The 15,455-nt window shown below is 38.5% G+C and overlaps 1 protein-coding gene across 3 annotated transcripts in view; it reads right to left on the reverse strand.

Moving 5' to 3' along the window:
• Nucleotides 1-15,455, reverse strand: part of LOC149080550 (cGMP-dependent protein kinase 1-like) — a 210,857-nt gene that overhangs the window by 31,970 nt on the left and 163,432 nt on the right. The window lies entirely within an intron of this gene.

Consider the following 15,455-nt stretch of genomic DNA (forward strand, 5'->3'; position numbering starts at 1 on the left):
ACATGCACTGATTTCCTACATTATACATAAATTGTTTAGGAATTGAAATTGCTTCTTACTTAACCAATATAACCACACTGCAGCTGTTATGCAGGACTGTTATGACTTGGTATATCGTGGAAAAAAGTTGATGTGCAAAGGGCACAGAGAGTGAATCAAAAATTTTAAAACCTCTGGCCCAGATGATAAAATCAATAAATAAGAAAAAATTTTAGTTAAAAGTTATTACACAATCACACTGGATGCTTTGTAATCAAAATTTGTATGTTGACAGAGAAGGTAGGTTCACATATTCATCTGTCAATAGACATTATATCAATTTATTACCGGGAGAGCGCCCTAGTCCACTAGACCAGTGGTCAGCAAACCACGGCTCACGAGCCACAAGTGGCTCTTTGGGCCCCTTGAGTGTGGCTCTTCCACAATATACCACGTGATCATCTTTAGACACACATTTTAGTCATTTTGTTCTCCCTTCTTCCCCTCCCAATTCAGTCATCTTTTTGCATGAGTTTTTGGCAAAAAAAACAGTAAAAGCCTGACGCCGCTGTCATGTGACACTTCCGCGACCAATCAAAACTGGATTTTGGGTCGAAACTGGGAAGTTCGGGAAAAAGTTGTAGAAAACGTTAATACAGTAAACCCGCCTTCCGCACATTTCCCAGAGAAGGGAGCCAGATATCGTAAGACAACAATTAAAATAACTTGATAAACTTTAAGTAAAGTTTATTAAGTTAATTTTAGGGAACGTTGTGGAGTGAAAGAAGATGTAGTGTCGAGGATTGAAAAAGGTATCCTGAGATGGTTTGCATATATATATATAAAGAGGATGAACGAAAGGGGATAGACGAAACAAGTGTACAAGACGAGTGTGGATGGGAGAGTTGGAAGGGGTCGACCTCAGCGAACGTACCTCAATCAGATCAAGGACGTTTTTAGCAAAGGCCAGCTGAGGAGTACCTTAATTAAGTTAATAACAATCTACCTACCTATATATAGTTCAAGTTTGAAAAATTTGGCTCTCAAAACAAATTTCAATCGTTGTACTTTTGATATCTGGCTCTGTTGACTAATGAATTTGCCGACCACTGCACTAGACCACAATGGCAATGAATATCTAAATTTTTCCTTGGAGCTCGTGTGCACTGAAAGGTATCGTACATGGATGGTCGGACCAAATTCAGGCCAAAGCTCACAATTGCTGACACTGCCACCAGATGACGACTTATCCGAGGAGGATGACACTCTCTGCTATCCATACAAATGTTTTTAACAGCTGGCTGATGTGAAAATATATTTTAGGAAATGGTAGAATTTTCTCTCTTATTCCAGCAAGAGAGAGGACGTGGATTCAATTCCCGCAATGGCAGTCAAATTTTCTCTCTTTCCTAAATATATCTTTGCATCAGCCAACTGTTGAAAACATTAGTATGGATAGCGGAGAGTGACATCATCCTCAGATAAGTCGTCATCTGTTGGCAGTGTCAGCAGTGGTGTAGCCAGGTTTTGGTCAGTGGAGGAGCAAAATTTGGAAAGGCGCCATTTTTTGTTCCAGCTTTTGACACAAACTTAAAATTATGCATTAGTAGAAAGAACTTGAAACACTTTTCAGTTTAAAAAATCAAATTAAATTTGTTTTGTTTTCAGTTGATGTCATTTTTCAAGCTAAATTAAGTACTTTTCAATTGATTAATTTATTTCAATCTTTTAATTAGTTTTAAAAAAATGTAAATTCTATTTTATGTTTTGTGTACTTATACAAATGCGAACACCAAAAACAACTAGGGAAATCGCCTTAAAAGGTGGCTGGAAAAAAAATTTAGATTTCTTCATTGATATGTTCTTATGATAAGAGTCAGGGGCGTAGACAGAAATTTCGTTCGGGGGGGGGGGGAAGACCAAAGTGATAGAACTGACCATCTTTTTCCCCTTTTTTCGGCAATTTCCTCACATTTCGGGGGGACCAGACCTCCAAGTCCCCCCCCCCCCCGCGCTACGCCCTTGATAAGAATTATACTTTTATCATAAGCATATCACATGTACACTACTGCTACTCTATCGTACATGTACTTCCAAGACTTTTCTCTTACAGAATTTCTAACAAATTGGTGCATGTCAGAAAGTTCTTTCTTGTATTATGCATGACCACAATGTACCTATGATGTCATAGTTATGTGTGGTATGTATTCAAGAAGTTTTGTCATCTGTTTTTACATATTAGAAGTAAAGCTGGCAGATCCCTGAAGTTTCGTGTTATGCAAATACCATGGTGAAGGCCTGCCTACTCTCTACTGGGAAACTTGTCAAACAAAAGATCGTTTACATTTATACCTCAAAATTTGAAAAACGAAAAAAAAAACCACACACACACACACACTACAGTCAACCAGCACTCTGCCACTAGTAGGGTTCAAACTGGGATCATCACAAAATAAGTCCATCATGATGCTCACACGATCACACAGTGGTTATCACATACTACTGGATTGCAGATGTACAAGCAGGGGGGTGCCATGAATCCAAAAAAGTTTGGGAACCACTGCTTCAAACGAATTGGTGTGTGCTGGAAATTTTTGTATGTATCCATAATTTGTATGAATCGACTGATTTGCAGACACCATTTAAAGGGAAGTTCTGCTCAAAGTTAAAAAACTGAAGCAGGCATTGTATACAGCATATGTATATTTATTTCTAGAGAAATAAATTCATAGGGCATGTTTTATAGCAAATCAGAAAAGAATGAAAATATATCAAGTGATGAATGGTACTCACTAGCATAGGGCTTCTCAAACTTTTTCCATCCACAGTGCCCCCTTACCCCAATCAATGCTTATCTGTGGCTCCCCAGAGCAGTTTAACAAAGAATCTCTTCAGGCTCAGTGGTGCCCCCGACAAAGATTGGCAGAGCACAGTTTGAGAACCCCTGGACTAAGGTTGTTTTTTGTTGGCAATCAGCAGCAGTGGTCGTGTGGAGGCGGTCATGATGTTGCCGGCTTGCGATCACGATATGTAAATGAAATTACCTTGAAGCCGATCGACTTGTCTAGACACGTTCAGCTGGGAGTTTTCCCTTTAAATACCAGCTGTATGTTGTCATAATTGCTCTCTTTCTCCGCAACTATTACTCCAACTACACTTCTTGTTTTATGCCTTGCTACTTGGGTAGCTTAAACTGATTGGCTGAGGTCGTTAAACCAAAAAGTAATGTCATAAATTGAATAATTTATTCTCTAATTCCCGGCTGGTATGGTGAAAATGATTTTATCATGAAACGTTTTTATAATGAAAGTCGAATAGCTCTTTACGAGTTTTATAGCACCGGTCTCTGATGACTAGCTGCCTGCTCTGGGTGACGAAACCCCTAATGGATTATCGGTGAAAAGGCCTACTTGTACTGACTTAGACATCCAGTTATTCTCCATTCTATGATGTTGACCTAACTTATTTTCGAGGACATTCATTGGCAATCTCTGAGTGATCTTCACCTGGTGTTGGTTGCTGGTGGCTTGCCATGAACTCTGGAGTTCTATTTTTCAATTGGTTCTACTAACGTGGATGGATCTGCATCGAGCTTGCCCCGGTCTACGACTGGAAAGGTGACGTCCAGCAAAACATGGACTTCAATGGTGATATTCACCTATATCTACTAAAACAAATTTTTGAATTGATAACTTGAATCTAAAATTGTTCTTAACGAAAAAATTAAAAGTTGACCTGTTGATGTAATATCACAAAATTAACTAATATAATAAAGCAATTGAAGTGATACAAAACAACTTGTTTTTATTTCCTGCTTGTTGTCTGCCTTAACTTAGAATTTTTCAAACCAGACATGTAACTCACGAGGGATGTTATATTTTCTTTTAATGATAACTGGGGCCTACGACAAAACAGCCACACTCGGACTTCAGGTGATCACAGGCAACTGCCCACTACACCCAAAGTTCCAAATGGAAGCAGTCTGCACAATAAATGCAGTTAGGTTTAGGAAAAACATTCAACCAGAACTTCTAGACTTTGACCCCCAATAACTTTGAAGCACGGGAGCATGGCTGGCACCACCATCCCTCCTGCTGAATTATCCCCAATCAAATTTTGATTGATGGCCACGATATAAAACTAGTAAACGCCCACATATAAACAGATGGCTCCAAAACCTATGAAAGCATCGGGGCAGCCCATTGCGTATACACAAACAATACAGAAAAGCAAATGTGGCAAGTGGTGCTAGATAAAAACAATAGTAACTTTCAAGCAGAATTGTTAGCGATAGAAGCAGCTACACAATACGCAATGGGAACAGAAGAACGAGCTTTAACAATAATTGATAGCTACTCCTCCCTTCAAGCACTTCTAGATCCAACAAATAGAAATACAATAGTACGTGTATTGAGGTGGCATTTATTAGATAAACTAAAAATTTTCCTAGGTTGGACCAACGCCCATGTAAGTAATCTTGGAAACGAGAGAGTAGACTCTCTAGCCAAGGCTGCCATCAACTGTGACAATAAACTTGATAACCCTTTTCCACTAATGCTCCTGAAGTGACAACTTAAACAAGTAACCCTCAGAAATGGCAGCAAATTTGGGACCAAGGAACAACAGCTAAAAAAGTGCATGAAATTGTCCTTCGAGTCACATACAACACACTAAACTGGAATAGGGAGGTGAATATCTTCATAACAGGACACGGCGCATTCCTTATATATCTACATGAATGAAAACACTGCTAAACAGACAAATGTGCCTGCGGTATGGTGGGTACCCCAGTTCACTATGCCACAGAGTGCAAATTTACAAAGCATCTACACATGTACAAATATTCCAAAAACAATAGAAAACAATGGTTCACTCAAATAATCAAAACAAAAACACAGCAGCAAGGATTACAAGCCTTGTCAAATATATACACGCCAACCAAAAACAAAAAATCTGCGCACCAGATTTATAAAATATTTTTTTTTAGTTTTGCAAAAATAAGTGAAAAACAACAACACAAATCATATCCACATGACTGCCACTACCAATACATAACCATTACATGTACAAGATATAGCATGTACTAACAGGACCCGAACAAGAATTTTTACAGCATTCCTACAACAATGATGTAAATGTAATAACCTCAAGTGTGTCCTCCATTCAGCTCTTCTAGTGGGGATGCTAGGCGGGAGGACACGAATGGTTTCATAATAACCATTACATATAGTTTTTATTTTATATATATTCATTTTTTAATATAAATATAACCAGCCAGAGTGAGTCAACCAAAACAACAAGACCAAAGCTAATCCTTAGCTAAGGCTCTCCTCAGACAATCCCCCATTTAAACTAATTCTACATTGCTCACCAAAATAGGTTTTGAGTGAGACAACTCGTCTTGGCAGTTACACATATACATACATTTATATACATATATATATTTCTCTTTCCTCTATTCAAGTTTTTCATGCATTTCATGTCCACAACACACGTGCGTACTCATATTGTTGTATTCATGTTGTTCACCAAATAAGGTGCTGAGCGAGATGGCATGAGTGATCCCAGTATTGTATTTACAGGGAGGCAAATTCGGAGGGGCGGCGAATTTTGAAGTATAGAAAGAGGGGAGGAAAAAAACTTTTTTTTAAATTCACGTTTCATAAACGTGTGGAAGTGTCATGTGTCATTTCTATCGTAAATAATATATAATTATTAAACCATATTGTTTATTTTTTGTGTTTTTTTCCACACAGACTGTCATGCAAGTAAAAAAAATATGATTGTCTAACTTTCCTATTTACAGTGTTATTCACTGCCTTCCAAAATAGTATTGTCACAAGTATAGGTGGGAGGACGAGTAGGTGTCCAGCGAAGCAAAGCAACACTCATTTTAGATTACTGAAGGTGTTGGAAAAAAATACAAGAGTTCAGCCAATATCCCCAAGAAAGGGGGGTTATCTTTTTTGGAGGGCTATCTATGGAGGGTGTTGGTACAGTGGTCAGGAAGAAAAAAAGAGAGGGGGATTCTTTCCGTGACAAGGCTGCTGCACCCTTCCCAGCTGACCACAAAGAACATTTCAATAGCCAATTTCAGCTTTCTTTGAAAGTAAAAAGACAGAACATTCTACTCATTTTTACAACACCCGCCATATGAGAAAGAATCTTCTGCAACAAAGATGCTTTTATTGGCGCCGGTCTTTGCTTTGGTGAGAGTCTTTGGGCTATGGTTGACTATCTGGGGGGGGGGGGGGATAGAAACGTGTTGAGTGGAAAAATCAAATGGATGAATTCGATTGCAATAGTTTTATTAAACTTGTTTGGCAACCAAAATGAGATGAAGCTGGTCTGAATTCTATTGCTAAATCTGAATTCTATTACTAAATGTTGAATTCTACCTATTAAATGCCATTTTTTTTAAATTTCTCTCATTCCCAAAAACTTTGACTTAAAGGAAAAAAATTTTGAGTTAAGGGAAAATTTTAACACTGAAATACAAAAAAGTTCTGGGGCTGAGTGAAAATTTTGACTTAAGGGGTGTCACCAAGGGCGTAGCGAGGGGGGGGGGGACTTGGGGGGTCTGGTCCCCCCCCCCCCGAAATGTGAGAAAATGACCGAAGAAAGGGAAAAAGATGGGCAAATCCATTGTTCTGTCACTTTGGTCCCCCCCCAAAATGAAAGTGCCCCCCCCCCTCCCGAACGAAATTTCTGGCTACGCCCCTGGGTGTCACGACCCCTGAAGTCGAATTTTCAAACATGACTTCAAAAAATACTTCATTCAATTGCAAATAAAATACTAAAAATTTCGTGTCAATCGGTTAATTTGTTCTTTCATAATAAAAGAAAGAAATAATGAATTATAGTGTAAACGTATACTAGAAAAAAACACTTTGAACGCGATTTTCTCAGAATGCAGTTTCTGAGCTCATCCGCAAGATTAAAAAAAAACGACTGCTCCGAAAATTCTGAAATTTTGTAGAAATGTTTATTCGACATGTGTTAGTAAAATGAACCTCGGATTTATCAATTGACTGGTGGAAAGTATTTTTAAAAAAATTTTGAATTCAGATTTTTGAAATTTATATATTTTCTTTAAAAATAAACTTTAAAAATTCATGAAATTCTAACGAAACGTCTGATATTCAAGTTCGAGGTTCATTTTACTCACACATGTCTAATAAACATTTCTACAAAATTTCAGAATTTTCGGAGCAGTCGTTTTTTTTTAATCTTGCGGATGAGCTCAGAAACTGCATTCTGAGAAAATCGCGTTCAAAGTGTTTTTTTCTAGTATACGTTTACACTATAATTCATTATTTCTTTCTTTTATTATGAAAGAACAAATTAACCGATTGACACGAAATTTTTAGTATTTTATTTGCAATTGAATGAAGTATTTTTTGAAGTCATGTTTGAAAATTCGACTTCAGGGGTCGTGACACCCCTTAAACAGATATTCAAGCTATCAGAGTTTGAGTTATAGTAAATTGATTTTATCTAACCTTCGTATTTACAGTGTTATTCACCGCCTTCCCAAATAGTATTGCCACATGTAGAGGTGGGAGGGTGAGTAAGCGTCCAGTGAAGTAAAGCAGCACTCATTTCAGATTACTAAAGATATTGGAAAAAGACAGCGTTCAGACGACATCCCCTAAAGAAGAGGGCAGGGTATTCTCTTTGGAGAGAGGTGTTGGTCTTATAGAGGGTGTTGGTACAGTGGTCTGGAAGAAAAAAGAAAGGAGGTTCTTTCCGTGACTGAAGGCTGCTGCACCCTTCCAAGCTGACAACAACAAACATTTCAATAGCTTAATTTTAAACTCTCTTTGGAAGTAAAAAGACAGAACACATTCTACAACTCAGGTTTCTGAGTACAAGGGAGTAAAATATCCTTTAATTTTAATGACGCAAGCCATATAAGGGATGTTCTGCTGTAGGATGAGTAGACAGGACAATAAAAAGAATCTTCTGTAACAAAGACTCCTTTCTTGGCACTGGTTGGGGCTTTGGTGAAAGTCTTTGAGCTATGGTTGACCATCTGAGGAAACAGACTAGAGGAACATGCATAGATATCATGTAATGTGTGTGTAGTACTGATTTTGTTGCTAGACTATAACCTAGTATGCACAAAGTATCTTGGCTCCATTGATTGATGCTGGAATACTTCCATATTTGAATGTATGCACCATACATTACAATTAAATTTATCAGTGTTTTTCATCTATGTGTAGATGCCTGCGGGTTGGAGATTGAGCACCTTCTCCCTGTTATATGGCAATCATTATGGATCGGAATAGGATACAAATACAGGACAGAAAAGTAAAATTTATAGGTGCAACTATATACAGTATAGAGAGATATAGATGGCTTTTTTCTCAGCCAGAGATATCAAGGAAACAGTTATTTTCCAGATATTATGCTGAGTTGAGCTCGGAAAGAAAAGTCATCACGTCTCCGCCGGGACTCGAACCCAGGCCCTCTTGCAAACCGGGCAAGCATGCTACCATCTACACCACTGGAGACACATGAATCTGCCTTCCTAATTTCACGCACTGTGTCATGAGACGCTGAAGTAGAGGCATTAGTAGCCTCTCTTAACTTCAGGAAATGGCCCCCGGGTGGGACGGTTTAGAGAGATATAGATGGCTTTTTTCTCAGCCAGAGATATCAAGGAAACAGTTATTTTCTGGATATTATGCTGAGTTGAGCTCGGAAAGAAAAGTCATCACGTCTCCGCCGGGACTCGAACCCAGGCCCTCTTGCAAACTGGGCAAGCATGCTACCATCTACACCACTGGAGACACATGAATCTGCCTTCCTAATTTCACGCACTGTGTCGTGAGGCGCTGAAGTAGAGGCATTAGTAGCCTCTCTTAACTTCAGGAAATGGCCCCCGGGTGGGACGGTTTAGAGAGATATAGATGGCTTTTTTCTCAGCCAGAGATATCAAGGAAACAGTTATTTTCTGGATATTATGCTGAGTTGAGCTCGGAAAGAAAAGTCATCACGTCTCCGCCGGGACTCGAACCCAGGCCCTCTTGCAAACTGGGCAAGCATGCTACCATCTACACCACTGGAGACACATGAATCTGCCTTCCTAATTTCACGCACTGTGTCGTGAGGCGCTGAAGTAGAGGCATTAGTAGCCTCTCTTAACTTCAGGAAATGGCCCCCGGGTGGGACGGTTTAGAGAGATATAGATGGCTTTTTTCTCAGCCAGAGATATCAAGGAAACAGTTATTTTCCAGATATTATGCTGAGTTGAGCTCGGAAAGAAAAGTCATCACGTCTCCGCCGGGACTCGAACCCAGGCCCTCTTGCAAACTGGGCAAGCATGCTACCATCTACACCACTGGAGACACATGAATCTGCCTTCCTAATTTCACGCACTGTGTCGTGAGGCGCTGAAGTAGAGGCATTAGTAGCCTCTCTTAACTTCAGGAAATGGCCCCCGGGTGGGACGGTTTAGAGAGATATAGATGGCTTTTTTCTCAGCCAGAGATATCAAGGAAACAGTTATTTTCTGGATATTATGCTGAGTTGAGCTCGGAAAGAAAAGTCATCACGTCTCCGCCGGGACTCGAACCCAGGCCCTCTTGCCGTCCCACCCGGGGGCCATTTCCTGAAGTTAAGAGAAGCTACTAATGCCTCTACTTCAGCGCCTCACGACACAGTGCGTGAAATTAGGAAGGCAGATTCATGTGTCTCCAGTGGTGTAGATGGTAGCATGCTTGCCCGGTTTGCAAGAGGGCCTAGGTTCGAGTCCCGGCGGAGACGTGATGACTTTTCTTTCCGAGCTCAACTCAGCATAATATCCGGAAAATAACTGTTTCCTATATACAGTATCACTTTTTTGTCTTTTGTTTTTTTATGACTAATTAGTAATGCCATGGGAGGGGTGGAAGGGGGCTAAAAAGTTAGACTGAAATGGGAGGGGGCAGTAGAATATAAATATAGCCCACAGGTGGCAAAAACAAAAATACGGCCATGGTGATCCGTGTAATTGTATATATTCCCCCACACAATATTTCTATTTTGTATATTTTCATCAAATCCACCCAAGCGAGTGAACTCAACCCAATAAAACTGATGCTAGCTTCTAGTCCGCAAGTTATCAAACCAATTTGCTCATCAATAAGGTGTTAAGCGAGATAACTCGCTCCGATGGATATTTTATATCTCACAATAAAATTCTCATTTCATTTCTTTTTTTTGTATTCTGTGTATATAATATGAGAAGTGTAAGGTAACAGATGAGATGGCATGGGGGTCCTCTCCAATTGCTTTTAAAATATACTTCCATCCTAATATGTGTACATTCATCCATCTTAACGAAACCCAGAACCCTTTCTCCAACTCCTAACCCCATCTCATCTGAAATCACCACAAAATTTGTTAATCGAGACAGTACCCAGTTGTCCGGGGAAAATATGTTGTAAAAAGTTTGTAAGGGTTTTTTTGACACAAAATAATATGTTCCGGACTCTGCCACCAAGCTGTGCTGGAAGAGATCTCTGCAATGGGTCCAGTGGCAAAGTTCTGACATTCATTCATGCATTTCAGAGTGCTATTGACACAAGATTATATGTTTTTTTTATTTCACCCACCTCTAAGAAAAACTCTTCCAGAAGCCTGTTTGTGTTTTATCTTGGTTTTTTTGGGGCTCAAAAACTCAGAGCAGCTTTCTATCTTTTCCTAGTCTTTCAACTCTAAATCTATCCAAGTCTCCTATACATAAGGTGCCCAAAGAAAAGGTGATACTTCTTGAGCTTGAATCCTAGCCATTACTTCATAGGTTCAGTAGCTTCTCCACAATAGGTTCCTGTGCCTAATTTCTTCAGAAGGTGCCTTAGTCAAAGCTCTTGGTGGCCCTTCAGAATAGAATGAGCATTTCATGAATGCTATATTCTTCAGAACTATGAAAGGCGCCTATGAAAGGTATTTCTAGGATCTCTACTGAGAACAACCAATAGCAGAGGGAAAAAGTTACAGCAAGAAGCGGGCAAGATTTTGTCATTTAATAAAGGTGGGAATGGGGCTGGTCTGAACATGCTTCTAAATGAAGAACTTAAGAGCAATTTTGAAAAATGGTAATGAAAACCTCCATTTTCTTTTTCGTCCTCTTCTCTCAAATGACTAGTAAATATCCAACCACTGAGAAACTGCAAGAGGCACATACATAAATGTTGATTTTTATTTTTTATTTTCCTCACTCATGATTTCAGTCAATGAAAGTAGAAAATGAAAAGTTCAATTTTTTTACATAGTTTTTTTAAAGATCCAAAGTCATTTAGGAGAATAAGCACCAATGTAGGCAAAATTTTTATTGGGGGAGCAATGGCTCCTCCTGGCTATGCCACTGCATGTCAGCAGTTGTGAGCTTTGGCCTGAATTAGGTCCGACCATCCATGTAAGGTCTCATTCAGTGCACACGAGCTGAAGAAAAGATTGAGATATTTGTTCTCTAGTAGTCTAGGGCAATGGTTCTCAACCTTTTTGGAACTGCGGCCTGGTGAATCAAATTTCTATCAGTCTAGCCAGGTCTGGAATAGTTTACTTGTTCATAACAGTGAATGCTTCGCTGATTAGTCACTGACATTTGCCACACATGTAAAATACTTTGTCCATTTCTGAGAACAGGTGAATACATACTCCATCGTTATAATAAGACTGCTAGAGGTTTTACAGCAGGTCACAAATAGCAGGTTCATTGGTCAAAGGTGGTTTTCTATTGCCCGGAAATTCCCAATCACTCACAATTATTCCCCTTTGAAGTAATGTGGCTTGGTAACTGGCGAGTAGCACAGATGTTTTTCCATTCTCCAAGGAATTCTACAAATACCAAGTTTTCTTATAGCATTATTGTCTTCAGGCATTTTCTGTGGTGCCAATAATGGAAAACAGTGAAAATGCAAACAACAGGGTCATCTGGTTGTCAACAGAGAGCCCTGAAGAAGCAGGCTATTTTCGGGAAAGAGGGATAGAAAGTATGGAGAAAAACAATTTTCCTTTGTCAATTTTCAACCTTTCTTCTAGAATAGGGGTCTTCAACCCATGGTCTGTCCAAACATTCCGATCAATTCACACAATATCATTCAAAAATAGGGTAAAACAAAGATTTTGGAAAAAAAAGTCACCCAGCTTCATATAGACTTATAACAAGGACAGACTGATCAGTGTACAGTATTTAGCTTCTTAATAAGGCTTTTAACGCAAAAGAAACCACACCATATCTTTCTTCACCATAAATAACTTTGAGTACATCTCATTCTCCTTGAGTGGGAGAAAGCAGAAATGAACGGAATTTCCATGGCATCCTATTTCTTGGGTGCATGGTTGGGAAAGAAGCAGATGGATGTATGCATCTTGATTGGTTGGAAGAAGGGATTTATACAATATTGGTACAGTTAGTTTACTTGTGTTTTTGTTCTTTGAAACTTTTAATCAGAAGCCTTTTAGTCTTTAAATGAGTGCATGGTGGCGAACCATGGTAGCATAAAAAGAAAAGTTGAAGAAAAAGTGAGATTATTTCAAGAAAAGTGGTCATCCCTTTATTTTTTCGTCGAACACAAAACTAAAGCAGCTTGTGTCATTTGCAATGAGAGCGTAGCCATGATGAAAGAATACAATATTAAGAGACATTACGATACCAAGCATAGTGTGAAGTATTCTGGATTGGAGGGACATTTTCGAAGTGCAAAAGTCAATGAACTGAAATCGAAGCTGAACTGTTAACAGTCATTATTCTTCGGCAGAAATGAACAGTCTGAAAATTGTGTTCGTGGTAGTTATATAATAGCAGAAAAAATTGTGAAATGTGGAAAGCCCTTCGTTGATGGAAAATCTGTTAAGGAATGTCTTCAGTCCGCAGTTGATGTGCTTTGCCCATCACAGGCTCCAGCTGTTTCGAACATTAGTTCGAATTGAATTTAGGATGAATTTAGGAATTACATCCGCTTGCATTCGTAATGTAAGTAACCAAAGACTTTTTTCTTAATTGTACGTAATTAATTGAACATATACATGTATAAACAAAAATTATGTATTTTCATTCTGTTTCATACAATATAAAAAAATACCCAAAATAATTGTTCTTACCCCAATTCAGTTTTAATTTTTTAAAACAAAAATGCTACATATTAGAACCATAAAATATGTATCACGCATCTTATTTTTATTTGTCGTATCCGAGCGTACATAGGATCAACCTTTGGCAGGGGGGTACACTGAGATTGAATGAAGGCACAAGAAATTTCTGAGAAAAATTTAGATTTACCAACTTTGAAAAGCATTTTCAAGTAACAGAAATGTATTCATATAGCAGAAAAAGGCATTTTTTAACACTACAATTTAAAATGATTTTTTTTAATCATTCAAAATTTATATTTGTTAAAATGAATTGAATGTTTCAATTTTTTAAATATTTCGAAATATATTTAGTTTGTGATTGTCTTCGGAAAGGCACCCCCTCTATGCCATTAATGAGTGGACGACGTAATGCGGCAATTTTTTTATGTGGGCCTCGAGTATAAAATGTTGAAGACCCCTATTCTAGAACTATAGGAGGGTTTTTCACCTTTCTCCTTGTATGATTTTTAGACTGAAAAATTCAAATAATATGTTCCATAATGATGAAATAAATCAATTATTCGTGGAAATGCTTTAAGAAATAAAAGGGCAAAGAACATATTTTCGTGGCCTGGTAAGGTTGATGTCACGGCCTGGCAGTAGAGAAATACTGGTCTAGAGCACTCTCCTGGCAAGAGAGAGGATGTGGGTTCGATTCCTCGCAAGGGCAGTAGAATTTTCTCTTTTCTAATTATAACTTCGCATCAGCCAGCTGTTAAAAACATTCCTACAGATGCTTTATTCTGTGTTTTTTCTTATGGTTAGTTCATCTGGACCTTATGAAAATACAGCACTGTGCTGGTGTTGCCTAAAGGGAGTACAATCTCATAGATGTGTAACTACACATACCAGGGGCGTAGCCAGAAATTTCGTTCGGGGGGGACCACTTTCACTTCGGGGGGGGGGACCAAAGTGACAGAACAATAGATTTGGCCATCTTTTTCCCTTTTTTCAGTCATTTTCTCACATTTCGGGGGGGGGGACCAGACCCCCAAGTCCCCCCCCCCCTGGCTACGCCCTTGACACATACCTATATATATAATGAGAAGATGATTCAGATGGTGGTGTTTATGACTGAAAATTTTGAATAAGTTCTTAATCCTCCCTAGACGAACATCATAATACAACAGTTGAAAGGTTCCCAAGAAGGCATGCATTCAACACTCCAAACAACAGTCAATATTGCCTCACTCTGGGGCAGTCACTATCTAGAAATGTCAATGCTATAGGCTACTGTTGAACATCAATAGTTTAAGCATCACAAAAAAAAACTACTAACATTCATCTTGTGCACACTATTGGTACCTCTAGACCTGATAGTAACTTCAATAGGGAGGGGATTTCAAAAAGGGGACAAGAATAAAGAAATAGAATAGCAAGTAATATTATATATAGCCCTGTCAAAAGACACACACACACATAATATATATATACACAAGGGAAGTTCCCACCCATTCCACCACTTGACAAGTGAAGGGGGGTTTGACTATTCAGATGAATCGGAAAAATATTTGGCTGAACAGCTTTTTTTTTGTTTCAAAAACTCATAATATTGTCTGGCTGGCAGACATATGTCCACTGATACCATTTTTTTTTCTTTGTCACCACTGGAACTACAGTTGAACAGTATCTCAACAAAAGAAAAAAATTACTCTATTTTTTTGTGATGAGTATTTTTGCTTGATGCCCTAAGCATGTATTTTTTTCCTTGGTTAATCTAGCCTTGTTATTCTTTAATAGCAGAAAGAAAAGCCTAACTTTTTTTTTTCTTGGGTAAAGAATGTGACCATCTGCATACACTCTTTTCCTTTTGAAATAGACTACTGCCATACCTAATGACAATGAAAATGATATTAGGGGCTTTAAACTGAAAGCCTCCTTCTACAATCAATGTTAGTTTGAAGTGAAAAGAATTAAATTTTAATCAAAAATTTCCCTTACATTTGCTGAGAAAGGAAAGGGCTTCTTCTGGAAAATTTTCATCCCGGTGCAACTGCACCTTTAGCACCTGTCTAAGTCTGGGCCTGCCAGGACCAGGCAAGCATACTGCGTGCTGGTATAAAGTTCCTGGGTTTGATTCTCAGTGGAGAGAATGACACTTTTTTCCAAGTTCACCTCAGCATAATATCCAGAAACCTATTGATTTCATGTATCTTAGCCGAGCAAAAAAAAAAAATCATCATCCATCTCTAATAGGAAAGGTACTACATTGTTTGTTATGCACACATTATTCACATCAGAAGAATTTGCTTGACATGAAATGGTTTATTTTGAAGTAGGAAACTGGATTGAATCAGGTCATTATCCCTAACAAATATGTGTACTTCAAGGCAAGAACAAAAAGAAAGTAT

This window comes from Pholcus phalangioides, unplaced genomic scaffold (assembly GCF_987345545.1).
Source record: "Pholcus phalangioides strain wild (caught in Gottingen) unplaced genomic scaffold, Ppha-v1.0 ptg000011l_1, whole genome shotgun sequence".
NCBI lineage: Eukaryota > Metazoa > Arthropoda > Arachnida > Araneae > Pholcidae > Pholcus > Pholcus phalangioides.